The sequence below is a fragment of the Lissotriton helveticus genome, chromosome 2_1, assembly GCF_964261635.1.
Source record: "Lissotriton helveticus chromosome 2_1, aLisHel1.1, whole genome shotgun sequence".
NCBI classification, from domain to species: domain Eukaryota; kingdom Metazoa; phylum Chordata; class Amphibia; order Caudata; family Salamandridae; genus Lissotriton; species Lissotriton helveticus.
The window spans coordinates 325,652,792-325,666,004 of NC_136059.1; the positions used below are offsets into that span (position 1 = coordinate 325,652,792).

The 13,213-nt window shown below is 48.7% G+C and overlaps 1 protein-coding gene across 2 annotated transcripts in view; it reads right to left on the bottom strand.

Annotated features, from left to right (window-relative positions):
- Positions 1-13,213, bottom strand: part of ADAMTS12 (ADAM metallopeptidase with thrombospondin type 1 motif 12) — a 2,873,463-nt gene that overhangs the window by 479,079 nt on the left and 2,381,171 nt on the right. The window lies entirely within an intron of this gene.

The window sequence follows — 13,213 nt, forward strand, 5'->3', positions numbered from 1 at the left end:
TACAGATTTGATCCAAGTTTAAAAACATAGGCATTCCTGCAATATGAACAAGATATCCTCTAACAAATGAAATCTTGCCTCTAGATCTGTATGAATATATCATTTATACTGATGGATCTGCGCAACCGGCTATAGGAAGTAAGTGGCAATATCTTTCGGTGTGTGCTATTGTTAAAGGTCACATGCATGATGTCATGTTCCATCCTAGTTGCACAAAAACGCAATCTCTAGGAGACTGCATGTCTCAGTTGGCAGAATTAAAAGCACTTATACTGGCACGTGTAAATACGGATCGCAAATTGCCCACACTAATCGTGTGTGATTCCTTTTACTGTGTACAGTCGTACAATAAATACTTACAGCATTGGGAACCAAACGGGTTTAAAGACGCAAAAGGTGGCACAATTAAGCACAAAATGCTATGGAAACAGGTAGCGGAATTGAAATCCCAGCTACCAAGGACTCACGTGATCCATACACTGAGTCATCAACGGGATGGCGTTCACGTTGAAGGGAATTCATTGGCTGATGAAGCCGCAAAGGAGGCTGTTCACACGGCTTCCGTATCTCTGCACTGACTTGTTCAAAAACGAGATTAGACGGAGAAATAATGGTAGCTGTCATCATATCACGCAAAGGCAGCACAGCAGTAATAAAAACAAATTCCACTCAAATACTCCTACACGTTAGATGCACAAAACATTCCATATGCTCAGATTCCTGGCGTGGGGGATAGAGTAATATAAATATGGATCGTGGGCAAAGTCTAATACTAGCTGCACACAAGGGTTTGGGCTTTGCGCACACAGGCATTACAGCGACTATTTATTTACTGAAGCGGCGCTATTGGTGGCCAGGGTTAACTAAGCAAGCTAAAGACTTTGTCTTGAACTGCGACATCTGCCAGCAGATGAAAGGCTCCACAGTTTCACACCCGGCACAGACACCATTACTGAAGTAAGACAAGCGTCTCGCACTGCCGGTTCTCATCTCCGTACCATCCAGAGGGAAATTCATTGTGGAGAGAAATAAAAGGCACTTAAAGCAATCTTTAACAGCTAGGGTATTAGACAAGGGCGGTAGTTGGGTCACACACATTTATTGGGTACAGCGCGCATTAAAGAACCAGCCAAGAAGCTCTCTAGGGGGCTTCACTCCATATGAGGTCCTCTTTGGGACACGTCTGTGGGTACCAGATCTTGATTGTGCGCAGTGGCAGATGAAAAACCATTTGATATCAATGATCGTGTTTAATAGGATCGAAAAGCATCTAGGACAAAACAAAGCAATGTCCATCTAGAGCAGACTGCCAATGAGGAAGTCAAGGTAGTCACGGCAAGACCTGTCTAGATCCCAAAAGTTGGGGATCTGGTCAGTGAGAAAATTGCGTACAAAAAGGAATTTGGACCTTCTTACAGAAAACCTGTACCAGTCCTTGCAGTACACGGAACAAGAACTGTGCTACTCCCGCCTCTTGCTGGAAAAAAGTAGAAAAGATTTGTCTCAATCGACTTAATCAAACCACACTATGTGGCCCATACTAAACAGTAGGCCTAGTGGACTCTGCTGTAGCAGACGTCCTCCTCTAGCTACATACCAAAAATTTCACACAGAAAGACTCGTCATGATTGAAGAGCCACCTGTAAGGAACGAAGGACTAAGCAATAATGCTATGGAACTTCTTCCACTTGAACCAGACATTCAAATTCAAAACGAAAATCAGAATAAGTCACAAGTTGCAACTAGACTAAATACAGACATCTACATCAACATGCCTCGTCGAGAGGAAATTGACATTTCAACTAATCCCTATGCAATTCCTACAATTGATCAAACAGCTTCTGGCTAGTTCATTAATTTTGATACGTTTTCCCTGGAACTTTCTTCTCTTTCTTCAAAAGACATACCAGGTATCACCATGGATTGAACTCTCAGTAATTTCCGGGATATTGTTTTTTCTTTTCTGGCTAGGCTTAGTATTGACTTTTAGTATGCTTATCAATGGACACTTTCTTCAACAAGGTTCCACAGCCCAAAAGGTCAACATCCTACTGAAGCCACATCCATCATCACATCGTGAACAGAGAGACTTCTCATCAGTAAATATTAAAGCTGTTCCTATACTCAATGGTAAAGTATGGGACAAGGTTGATTTCAACATATTCGGACTGAATGAACTTTTAAAAATGTATTATGTATTCAAAATATCCTCAAGTGATTTAATCACCTCCAGTACAATTTCTGATGATTGGGACACTAAAACAGTGAATAGCATGTTGTCTGAGTTAGAGAAAACTGCTGCATTTTCTAATAATAAATGTTAGAAGGTTCATCAGACTATGACAAATTGTACTGTTATCAACATTTTGGTCATAATTTCCTGCACAAATCCATTTCACCTAGGAATGTTTTTGAGTACCATCATTGGGAACATTGCCCAACACCACCGAAAAGTAGTTCACAAATGTTTGCACAGAAATGTGCATACTTTTTAGGGTTTAACACCACAGACCCAGCCTCATTCTATTATAAGGTTGCACCAAAATCAGCACCGAAAATTGTGTTGACAAACACTAAACAGATTTACTCTGCTTCCATTTTAGCCCAATTGCCTAAACAGGGTTTCAACCTATGGAAATACCATCACTGGGGTGGCAGAATTCTTCTTCGAAGGAAGGGGTAACAGTTGATGATATACTAAAGTACAATAGATCAGACCCAAATTGGAAGGTGTGGGTAGTTTGGCCCTTAGACATGAACACATCTCATAAACGGTTCCTGCACATCACCAAGGGACTCTGAATGCATAGGCCAGATCCACAATATGTACAGAGAGAACATCCAAGGAGTAGTGACATCCTACAGTGTTGGAAAGTTGTGCTTAGAATGGCTAGAAACATCAACACTTGCAGAAGTGAAACAACACTTATCTTTACTCTCATAAGACATGGATCTTAGGGACTTTTTACTAGGACCTAAAAAACAACGTCAAAAACGTTTCATATATGCAGGCATTTATGCTGCCTATAATGAAATCTGGAATATTTCCCAACAAGAAGCTGCAGAGAGAATACTGGAAATAGACCATATAAACCTAGAAAAAGCTTTTGCTGTAGTTGATAATAGGTCAACTCATTAGGCTATATCTGCTATAGACATACTAGAACAGGATTTGGCAATACTACAACACGGCCAATCACAGTTTCGTTCTATTATGTTATTGAGCTGGACGCAACAATCTTTGCGTGCAGGCTTTGTGCATTGGCGTTTTATAAACAGAGTTCGTCTCTGTTTTCAGAACTCAATCTAACTGATACACAGATAGAAATGGCACAAAGGGGAGCTAAATATACAAAGCTGCAAATTGAAAAACTGGACAGGCTTCCATTTACAGTGACTGGATTACCATCCACAGAGTGGCTTATCCACGGCCAAATCACTCTCCCGGTTACGACCTTTCATTTTCACTATTGCCTTGAACAAAGGCAGGCGGGCAAATATGAAAAACTGAGTAAAGAATACATTAAGAAATCCTGGCATTTACCATATAGATTTCAATGCCCGAGTGGAAGTTTTTCTTAGTGGTAATAACTGCAAGGGCGCTTTAAGCGGTTCTCTCATGTGCCAGGATAATGTTTTTACACTGGGCCTGTAGTAGTTCCGTTTTGAATCTGTCTTGCCACATGAAAGTAACTCCAGCTGCTGTGATCACGCCAGCGCTTGAGTTACTTTTGAATGAGAGTTACTTGATGCTGAACGGTCAAGGTTGTTGTGGGATGCTCCCGGGCATTGCCTATCTGGTCACCATGAACACCAGGGTTACTTGTTGTATGTAAGTATTGTTTCCTCGGACAAATACAGTCTGGGAGGCGCCACTATGGCCTTCACTGAATGTTTCTTCTGATGCTTTATGCAGAATGAAAGCCATGCATTTACAATGAACCGTGCCATTGACCTCTGCACGAGAAACATTTGAACTTCAAGTTGTGAGGACCTAGACAGAGATACAGGCGCTAATCTGTAGAAACTGCACTGACATTTCGCAGAAATGGTGGCTCGTATTGTAAATATGTCAGATATGCGCGGTGTTGTACACCTCTTTAAAACCATAGGGTCAGCATTCCTTTACAACTTCCAGACCATCCTCAGAGTTGTTCCTAACTTTATACACTCCATATTCTGAAGCATTTTTGGGGGTCTACCTCTGATCCTGCTTGCTATTGCTGGAATCCTTATTGTCGTTTACCTGCTTCGCAATTGACGGACCATCCGCCAGAAAGATTGCAAAAGCTCTCCTGGAAAGAGATTACTGTGAGCGCATGGTACAACATCTGGGTTCACCTCACCTTCGAGAGCTAAGTGCTTCTTGGTTCCTGTCACTCAAAACAGTCTACAAAGACTGCATCGTACCCGGTTTCCGATGCCTGTTCTGTGGAGGAGAATGCGAGTTAGACATCTGTCTGACACCTCTAACGGAGACGCCAGTGGACTTAGACTTCAGGTTGGAAACATAGGGTCAGCATTCCTTTACAACTTCCAGACCATCCTCAGAGTTGTTCCTAACTTTATACACTCCATATTCTGAAGCATTTTTGGGGGTCTACCTCTGATCCTGCTTGCTATTGCTGGAATCCTTATTGTCGTTTACCTGCTTCGCAATTGACGGACCATCAGCCAGAAAGATTGCAAAAGCTCTCCTGGAAAGAGATTACTGTGAGCGCATGGTACAACATCTGGGTTCACCTCACCTTCGAGAGCTAAGTGCTTCTTGGTTCCTGTCACTCAAAACAGTCTACAAAGACTGCATCGTACCCGGTTTCTGATGCCTGTTCTGTGGAGGAGAATGCGAGTTAGACATCTGTCTGACACCTCTAACGGAGACGCCAGTGGACTTAGACTTCAGGTTGGAACCACTGCGGTCCCATGCTCGACTCTGTCCCCAGCGTATTCTCATCTTAACACATGCATTCCTCGAGGATCCGCAGGTGCCCTTGACCGAGTTGGATTTCAGCTCCACCCTTGACACAGAGGTATCGAATACAGCACCGGCTGCCTCACCAACAACTGTTGGCAGCACTGAAGAGTCTCATTTATGCACGCTTGACGTGCTATGCGAGGTACTACAATGTTTGTCCCCTAGCACAGCAGGCAACGACAATGTTATGTCTCCCAGCCAGGACATATAATCTGAATCTGGCTCACCGTGTGCTGGGAACAAATTCAGTTTTTTTTTTCTTTCCCCTTCTCTTTACTGAAAATAACTTTTTTTCAAAATTGACACTTTCCATACCAAAGCATGGCCTTCTAAGTAAGCTTGCAGTAGCTCAACTTGTGTGATCGAATTCATTTAGAACTGTGATTTGCAGAACTTTACTACAAATGTCATACTTTCACAATGAACATTTATTTCCTCGTTTTTTAAACTGTTTTTAAATGAAATGGTTTTTAGAAATATTTTAAATGACAGCTTGATAATTTTATGCACTGACACTGTTATACATGTGTATCTCAATTGTGTATTATCATAGTTAAATAGAAGGTGAAGTGGGTGTTATATTTCACATTGGTACCCAGATATAGGTCTAGGGAACATCGTACACTTTCCCTACATCATCTCCCCGTCATTTCATATTAATGAGCCTTATAAGGACAAGACCACTGACTCATTGTCAGTGAAATTGCTCTCCCACCCTCGCAGCTCCACCATTAAGTGAGGTGCCCCTGCCTCTGCACTCTTGAGTGTTGGTGATCGAGGCCCTCCTCCACCCGCAGGTTTCCCTGCGCCTCATCCCTGGTGGTCCAGTGGACCTCTGTCTCCTTTCTTTCTTTCTGCTCCTTCGCTCCTTTTTCTCCCCTTTCTATCTTTCACCTTTCTGCACCTCTGCTCTTTTGCGCCTTATTTCTGCCCATTTCCCTTTCTCTCCCTCTGCTCCTTCACTCGTTTTCACTCGTTTTTTTCCCTTTCTATCTTTCACCTTCCTGCACCTCTGCTCTTCTGTGCCTTATTTTTGCCCATTTTCCCTTTCTCTCCCTCTGCTCCTTCACACGTTTTCACTCGTTTTTTTCACCCTTTCTATCTTTCTCCTTTCTGCTCTTTTCTGCATCTCTGCTCTTTTGTGCCTTATTTCTGCTTATTTTCCCTTTTCTCTTTATCCCTTCTTTCCTCCCTTTACCTTTCCCCGCCGCTGCTGCCCCCGCGGCCCCTCCCCCCCCAGCACGACCGGCCCAATCCAGCTCCCCTCCCCGCTCCCGCCTCCCAGCTGTCCAGCCCTCCCCGACCCCTACTTAATGGCGGCCACTGCGGGGACAGGCGAGCAAGACCACTAACTCATTGTCAGTGAAATTGCTCTCCCACCCTCGCAGCTCCACCATTAAGTGAGGTGCCCCTGCCCCTGCACTCTTGAGTGTTGGTGATCGAGGCCCTCCTCCACCCGCAGGTTTCCCTGCGCCTCATCCCTGGTGGTCCAGTGGACCTCTGTCTCCTTTCTTTCTTTCTGATCCTTCGCTCCTTTTTCTCCCCTTTCTATCTTTCACCTTTCTGCACCTCTGCTCTTTTGCGCCTTATTTCTGCCCATTTCCCTTTCTCTCCCTCTGCTCCTTCACTCGTTTTCACTCGTTTTTTTCCCTTTCTATCTTTCACCTTCCTGCACCTCTGCTCTTCTGTGCCTTATTTTTGCCCATTTTCCCTTTCTCTCCCTCTGCTCCTTCACACGTTTTCACTCGTTTTTTTACCCTTTCTATCTTTCTCCTTTCTGCTCTTTTCTGCATCTCTGCTCTTTTGTGCCTTATTTCTGCTTATTTCCCTTTTTTTCTTTATCCCTTCTTTCCTCCCTTTACCTTTCCCCGCCGCTGCTGCCCCCGCGGCCCCTCCCCCCCCCAGCACGACCGGCCCAATCCAGCTCCCCTCCCCGCTCCCGCCTCCCAGCTGTCCAGCCCTCCCCGACCCCTACTTAATGGCGGCCACTGCGGGGACAGGCGAGCAAGACCACTGACTCATTGTCAGTGAAATTGCTCTCCCACCCTCGCAGCTCCACCATTAAGTGAGGTGCCCCTGCCTCTGCACTCTTGAGTGTTGGTGATCGAGGCCCTCCTCCACCCGCAGGTTTCCCTGCGCCTCATCCCTGGTGGTCCAGTGGACCTCTGTCTCCTTTCTTTCTTTCTGCTCCTTCGCTCCTTTTTCTCCCCTTTCTATCTTTCACCTTTCTGCACCTCTGCTCTTTTGCGCCTTATTTCTGCCCATTTCCCTTTCTCTCCCTCTGCTCCTTCACTCGTTTTCACTCGTTTTTTTCCCTTTCTATCTTTAACCTTCCTGCACCTCTGCTCTTCTGTGCCTTATTTTTGCCCATTTTCCCTTTCTCTCCCTCTGCTCCTTCACACGTTTTCACTCGTTTTTTTTTACCCTTTCTATCTTTCTCCTTTCTGCTCTTTTCAGCATCTCTGCTCTTTTGTGCCTTATTTCTGCTTATTTTCCCTTTTCTCTTTATCCCTTCTTTCCTCCCTTTACCTTTCCCCGCCGCTGCTGCCCCCGCGGCCCCTCCCCCCCCAGCACGACCGGCCCAATCCAGCTCCCCTCCCCGCTACCGCCTCCCAGCTGTCCAGCCCTCCCCGACCCCTACTTAATGGCGGCCACTGCGGGGACAGGCGAGCAAGACCACTGACTCATTGTCAGTGAAATTGCTCTCCCACCCTCGCAGCTCCACCATTAAGTGAGGTGCCCCTGCCCCTGCACTCTTGAGTGTTGGTGATCGAGGCCCTCCTCCACCCGCAGGTTTCCCTGCGCCTCATCCCTGGTGGTCCAGTGGACCTCTGTCTCCTTTCTTTCTTTCTGCTCCTTCGCTCCTTTTTCTCCCCTTTCTATCTTTCACCTTTCTGCACCTCTGCTCTTTTGCGCCTTATTTCTGCCCATTTCCCTTTCTCTCCCTCTGCTCCTTCACTCGTTTTCACTCGTTTTTTTCCCTTTCTATCTTTCACCTTCCTGCACCTCTGCTCTTCTGTGCCTTATTTTTGCCCATTTTCCCTTTCTCTCCCTCTGCTCCTTCACACGTTTTCACTCGTTTTTTTACCCTTTCTATCTTTCTCCTTTCTGCTCTTTTCTGCATCTCTGCTCTTTTGTGCCTTATTTTTGCTTATTTTCCCTTTTTTTCTTTATCCCTTCTTTCCTCCCTTTACCTTTCCCCGCCGCTGCTGCCCCCGCGGCCCCTCCCCCCCAGCACGACCGGCCCAATCCAGCTCCCCTCCCCGCTCCCGCCTCCCAGCTGTCCAGCCCTCCCCGACCCCTACTTAATGGCGGCCACTGCGGGGACAGGCGAGCAAGACCACTGACTCATTGTCAGTGAAATTGCTCTCCCACCCTCGCAGCTCCACCATTAAGTGAGGTGCCCCTGCCTCTGCACTCTTGAGTGTTGGTGATCGAGGCCCTCCTCCACCCGCAGGTTTCCCTGCGCCTCATCCCTGGTGGTCCAGTGGACCTCTGTCTCCTTTCTTTCTTTCTGCTCCTTCGCTCCTTTTTCTCCCCTTTCTATCTTTCATCTTTCTGCACCTCTGCTCTTTTGCGCCTTATTTCTGCCCATTTCCCTTTCTCTCCCTCTGCTCCTTCACTCGTTTTCACTCGTTTTTTTTCCCTTTCTATCTTTCACCTTCCTGCACCTCTGCTCTTCTGTGCCTTATTTTTGCCCATTTTCCCTTTCTCTCCCTCTGCTCCTTCACACGTTTTCACTCGTTTTTTTTTACCCTTTCTATCTTTCTCCTTTCTGCTCTTTTCTGCATCTCTGCTCTTTTGTGCCTTATTTCTGCTTATTTTCCCTTTTCTCTTTATCCCTTCTTTCCTCCCTTTACCTTTCCCCGCCGCTGCTGCCCCCGCGGCCCCTCCCCCCCCCAGCACGACCGGCCCAATCCAGCTCCCCTCCCCGCTCCCGCCTCCCAGCTGTCCAGCCCTCCCCGACCCCTACTTAATGGCGGCCACTGCGGGGACAGGCGAGCAAGACCACTGACTCATTGTCAGTGAAATTGCTCTCCCACCCTCGCAGCTCCACCATTAAGTGAGGTGCCCCTGCCCCTGCACTCTTGAGTGTTGGTGATCGAGGCCCTCCTCCACCCGCAGGTTTCCCTGCGCCTCATCCCTGGTGGTCCAGTGGACCTCTGTCTCCTTTCTTTCTTTCTGCTCCTTCGCTCCTTTTTCTCCCCTTTCTATCTTTCACCTTTCTGCACCTCTGCTCTTTTGCGCCTTATTTCTGCCCATTTCCCTTTCTCTCCCTCTGCTCCTTCACTCGTTTTCACTCGTTTTTTTCCCTTTCTATCTTTCACCTTCCTGCACCTCTGCTCTTCTGTGCCTTATTTTTGCCCATTTTCCCTTTCTCTCCCTCTGCTCCTTCACACGTTTTCACTCGTTTTTTTACCCTTTCTATCTTTCTCCTTTCTGCTCTTTTCTGCATCTCTGCTCTTTTGTGCCTTATTTCTGCTTATTTTCCCTTTTTTCTTTATCCCTTCTTTCCTCCCTTTACCTTTCCCCGCCGCTGCTGCCCCCGTGGCCCCTCCCCCCCCAGCACGACCGGCCCAATCCAGCTCCCCTACCCGCTCCCGCCTCCCAGCTGTCCAGCCCTCCCCGACCCCTAATTAATGGCGGCCACTGCGGGGACAGGCGAGCAAGACCACTGACTCATTGTCAGTGAAATTGCTCTCCCACCCTCGCAGCTCCACCATTAAGTGAGGTGCCCCTGCCCCTGCACTCTTGAGTGTTGGTGATCGAGGCCCTCCTCCACCCGCAGGTTTCCCTGCGCCTCATCCCTGGTGGTCCAGTGGACCTCTGTCTCCTTTCTTTCTTTCTGCTCCTTCGCTCCTTTTTCTCCCCTTTCTATCTTTCACCTTTCTGCACCTCTGCTCTTTTGCGCCTTATTTCTGCCCATTTCCCTTTCTCTCCCTCTGCTCCTTCACTCGTTTTCACTCGTTTTTTTCCCTTTCTATCTTTCACCTTCCTGCACCTCTGCTCTTCTGTGCCTTATTTTTGCCCATTTTCCCTTTCTCTCCCTCTGCTCCTTCACACGTTTTCACTCGTTTTTTTTTACCCTTTCTATCTTTCTCCTTTCTGCTCTTTTCTGCATCTCTGCTCTTTTGTGCCTTATTTCTGCTTATTTTCCCTTTTCTCTTTATCCCTTCTTTCCTCCCTTTACCTTTCCCCGCCGCTGCTGCCCCCGCGGCCCCTCCCCCCCCCAGCACGACCGGCCCAATCCAGCTCCCCTCCCCGCTCCCGCCTCCCAGCTGTCCAGCCCTCCCCGACCCCTACTTAATGGCGGCCACTGCGGGGACAGGCGAGCAAGACCACTGACTCATTGTCAGTGAAATTGCTCTCCCACCCTCGCAGCTCCACCATTAAGTGAGGTGCCCCTGCCTCTGCACTCTTGAGTGTTGGTGATCGAGGCCCTCCTCCACCCGCAGGTTTCCCTGCGCCTCATCCCTGGTGGTCCAGTGGACCTCTGTCTCCTTTCTTTCTTTCTGCTCCTTCGCTCCTTTTTCTCCCCTTTCTATCTTTCACCTTTCTGCACCTCTGCTCTTTTGCGCCTTATTTCTGCCCATTTCCCTTTCTCTCCCTCTGCTCCTTCACTCGTTTTCACTCGTTTTTTTCCCTTTCTATCTTTCACCTTCCTGCACCTCTGCTCTTCTGTGCCTTATTTTTGCCCATTTTCCCTTTCTCTCCCTCTGCTCCTTCACACGTTTTCACTCGTTTTTTTTTACCCTTTCTATCTTTCTCCTTTCTGCTCTTTTCTGCATCTCTGCTCTTTTGTGCCTTATTTCTGCTTATTTTCCCTTTTCTCTTTATCCCTTCTTTCCTCCCTTTACCTTTCCCCGCCGCTGCTGCCCCCGCGGCCCCTCCCCCCCCAGCACGACCGGCCCAATCCAGCTCCCCTCCCCGCTCCCGCCTCCCAGCTGTCCAGCCCTCCCCGACCCCTACTTAATGGCGGCCACTGCGGGGACAGGCGAGCAAGACCACTGACTCATTGTCAGTGAAATTGCTCTCCCACCCTCGCAGCTCCACCATTAAGTGAGGTGCCCCTGCCTCTGCACTCTTGAGTGTTGGTGATCGAGGCCCTCCTCCACCCGCAGGTTTCCCTGCGCCTCATCCCTGGTGGTCCAGTGGACCTCTGTCTCCTTTCTTTCTTTCTGCTCCTTCGCTCCTTTTTCTCCCCTTTCTATCTTTCACCTTTCTGCACCTCTGCTCTTTTGCGCCTTATTTCTGCCCATTTCCCTTTCTCTCCCTCTGCTCCTTCACTCGTTTTCACTCGTTTTTTTCCCTTTCTATCTTTCACCTTCCTGCACCTCTGCTCTTCTGTGCCTTATTTTTGCCCATTTTCCCTTTCTCTCCCTCTGCTCCTTCACACGTTTTCACTCGTTTTTTTTTACCCTTTCTATCTTTCTCCTTTCTGCTCTTTTCTGCATCTCTGCTCTTTTGTGCCTTATTTCTGCTTATTTTCCCTTTTCTCTTTATCCCTTCTTTCCTCCCTTTACCTTTCCCCGCCGCTGCTGCCCCCGCGGCCCCTCCCCCCCCCAGCACGACCGGCCCAATCCAGCTCCCCTCCCCGCTCCCGCCTCCCAGCTGTCCAGCCCTCCCCGACCCCTACTTAATGGCGGCCACTGCGGGGACAGGCGAGCAAGACCACTGACTCATTGTCAGTGAAATTGCTCTCCCACCCTCGCAGCTCCACCATTAAGTGAGGTGCCCCTGCCTCTGCACTCTTGAGTGTTGGTGATCGAGGCCCTCCTCCACCCGCAGGTTTCCCTGCGCCTCATCCCTGGTGGTCCAGTGGACCTCTGTCTCCTTTCTTTCTTTCTGCTCCTTCGCTCCTTTTTCTCCCCTTTCGATCTTTCACCTTTCTGCACCTCTGCTCTTTTGCGCCTTATCTTTATCCCTTCTTTCCTCCCTTTACCTTTCCCCGCCGCTGCTGCCCCCGTGGCCCCTCCCCCCCCCAGCACGACCGGCCCAATCCAGCTCCCCTCCCCGCTCCCGCCTCCCAGCTGTCCAGCCCTCCCCGACCCCTACTTAATGGCGGCCACTGCGGGGACAGGCGAGCAAGACCACTGACTCATTGTCAGTGAAATTGCTCTCCCACCCTCGCAGCTCCACCATTAAGTGAGGTGCCCCTGCCCCTGCACTCTTGAGTGTTGGTGATCGAGGCCCTCCTCCACCCGCAGGTTTCCCTGCGCCTCATCCCTGGTGGTCCAGTGGACCTCTGTCTCCTTTCTTTCTTTCTGCTCCTTCGCTCCTTTTTCTCCCCTTTCTATCTTTCACCTTTCTGCACCTCTGCTCTTTTGCGCCTTATTTCTGCCCATTTCCCTTTCTCTCCCTCTGCTCCTTCACTCGTTTTCACTCGTTTTTTTCCCTTTCTATCTTTCACCTTCCTGCACCTCTGCTCTTCTGTGCCTTATTTTTGCCCATTTTCCCTTTCTCTCCCTCTGCTCCTTCACACGTTTTCACTCGTTTTTTTACCCTTTCTATCTTTCTCCTTTCTGCTCTTTTCTGCATCTCTGCTCTTTTGTGCCTTATTTCTGCTTATTTTCCCTTTTTTTCTTTATCCCTTCTTTCCTCCCTTTACCTTTCCCCGCCGCTGCTGCCCCCGCGGCCCCTCCCCGCAGCACGACCGGCCCAATCCAGCTCCCCTCCCCGCTCCCGCCTCCCAGCTGTCCAGCCCTCCCCGACCCCTACTTAATGGCGGCCACTGCGGGGACAGGCGAGCAAGACCACTGACTCATTGTCAGTGAAATTGCTCTCCCACCCTCGCAGCTCCACCATTAAGTGAGGTGCCCCTGCCTCTGCACTCTTGAGTGTTGGTGATCGAGGCCCTCCTCCACCCGCAGGTTTCCCTGCGCCTCATCCCTGGTGGTCCAGTGGACCTCTGTCTCCTTTCTTTCTTTCTGCTCCTTCGCTCCTTTTTCTCCCCTTTCTATCTTTCATCTTTCTGCACCTCTGCTCTTTTGCGCCTTATTTCTGCCCATTTCCCTTTCTCTCCCTCTGCTCCTTCACTCGTTTTCACTCGTTTTTTTCCCTTTCTATCTTTCACCTTCCTGCACCTCTGCTCTTCTGTGCCTTATTTTTGCCCATTTTCCCTTTCTCTCCCTCTGCTCCTTCACACGTTTTCACTCGTTTTTTTTTACCCTTTCTATCTTTCTCCTTTCTGCTCTTTTCTGCATCTCTGCTCTTTTGTGCCTTATTTCTGCTTATTTT